Here is a 1862-nt window from a genome sequence, read left to right on the forward strand (position 1 = left end):
GGAGAACCTGGAGAGGGTCCAGAGGAGGGCCATTCATATGTTTGAGGTCCTCCGTGGCCAGCCCTATGAGAAGAGGCTGAGGGACATGAATCTCTTCAATCTCCACAAGAGAAGACAAGATTCTATGATTCTATGACTACTGTTTTGCACCTGCCCAAATGGAGGGGCTCTGATTATCAGGGATTTTATCAAGAAACTTCTATCATGGTCAGACCACGAACTCTTGTCAGGGTGATGGACCAGTTAGGCTGGTCTTACCCTGAATATCCATGGCACCAGTGAGATTCCACAAGTCTCTGGATGACATTTCCATTGACCTTGATGGCTACTGTATTGATGGCCTGGTTGATCTGCAAGAGAGCACACTGGCCTTGACCTCTCAACATAGTGGCACCCAGGTGTTTACTCCCACTTTTGTGGTGGCACAGGTCCTCCTGAGGATAGGCAGTTAGAGCACAGGTGGCTCTCACACTGAGAATAGTGGTTACTCATTATTACATTCATCAGCCTGGAGCTCTGTTGCAGCTCTGGACTGGCTCTCTACAGCTTTACCACTCTGGCTCTAAGCTTACCTCGAATGTCTATATCTCACAATTGCTCCAAGTCAGCTACCTGCCAGTTTGCAGTTGTATAACATTATCTTCTCTTCACTTAAGTAACAAGGGTTAGAGTCCTGTTACATGGGTATTAATAGGACAGCTCTAAACAATTCTGCTTTCTCTTAGTAGGGCAGTCCTAAAGGGTGGTGATGGGTGCATGTTCTTCATCCCCTCAGACCTTTTCTGTAGGATCCCATAGGGGTCTATCTTGTGGCCCCTCTTATATATGAAGCTGCCAGGTAAGATTGTGTGGAGATTTGGACAAAGGTGCCATTAGCATGCCGATGCACCCAGTTCTACCTCTCCTTCTCTTCTTACCCTGTTCCTGTAGTCTTAGTCCTTTTCCCAGTGTCTAGCTGTAGTTGAGGACTGGATGTAGGTGAACTGAAATTGAATCCAAAGAGGACAGAAGTCATCAGGGTGGACAAACCACCCAATTCTGTGGGGACCAGGACACCTATCATTGATGGGGCTCAGCCTCCTTTTCTCACTCATCTTTGCAACTTTGGGTTGCTCCTGGATCCTCTGCTCCACCTAGATCTTCAGGTGGCAGCTGTGCAACTTTTACTAATTCTATCTAATCAGAAGGCTGAGACCTTATCTTTCAGTCTCTGATCTGGCTACTGTTATCTATGCTTTCCATAACCTTAAGGCTAAACTACTGCAATGTGCTTCCGGATAGTGAAAACCATCTGGAAACACATTGTTTTTCACCATCTAGCAGTTGCAGCTGGTGCAGAACATGACAGCTCACCTTCTGTCAGAGGTAGGTCACCAGGCCTACACAACTCCAGTGCTCCAAAGTTTGCACTGGCTCCCAATAGCTTTTTGAACACAATTCAAGGTGCTGGTTTTGACCTATAAGGCCTTAAATGGTCTGGAACCTGCATGCTGAACAGATTGCTTTCTCACTGTCAACGGTAGGTGCTATAGGGCTTGTGCCCTTTCTGAGATCACGTCTTTTCTTCTGCTACAATGGGGTTTTATATCACCTTTGACCGCTCCCTGCTGGCACAAAACTGACCTGCCACAACTTTGATGGTAAGTATACTTGTTTTTATTTATTACAGGGTTGTGTACACACTTTCCTCAATGGGAGGATGTTCACTATGACACAAGGCAGAAGATTTTTACCAACGTGAAAAATACCCAACAGAAAAATTGGGGCTCCAATCCCCTGCGCTCCAGCCTGACACCTAGGATTCCTTTCAGGATGTTAAAGAAAACAAAACAGCCCCAAAAAATTAAGTAAACAAAATAAAG

The 1862-nt window shown here is 45.8% G+C and overlaps 1 long non-coding RNA gene across 1 annotated transcript in view; it reads right to left on the reverse strand.

The window, feature by feature from the left end:
• LOC109299861 overlaps nt 1–1312 on the reverse strand; it is a 24456-nt gene extending 23144 nt beyond the window's left edge. The window contains exons 1-2 of the long non-coding RNA XR_002098035.1: nt 1302–1312; nt 1196–1200 (exon numbers count right to left, since the gene is read on the reverse strand). This is a non-coding gene — a long non-coding RNA (uncharacterized LOC109299861). The remainder of the gene's footprint in view (nt 1–1195; nt 1201–1301) is intronic.
• Nucleotides 1313–1862: the final 550 nt, after the last annotated feature.

Source organism: Gavialis gangeticus, unplaced genomic scaffold (assembly GCF_001723915.1).
Source record: "Gavialis gangeticus isolate Ggan-Ray unplaced genomic scaffold, GavGan_comp1, whole genome shotgun sequence".
In the NCBI taxonomy this organism is placed as follows: domain Eukaryota; kingdom Metazoa; phylum Chordata; order Crocodylia; family Gavialidae; genus Gavialis; species Gavialis gangeticus.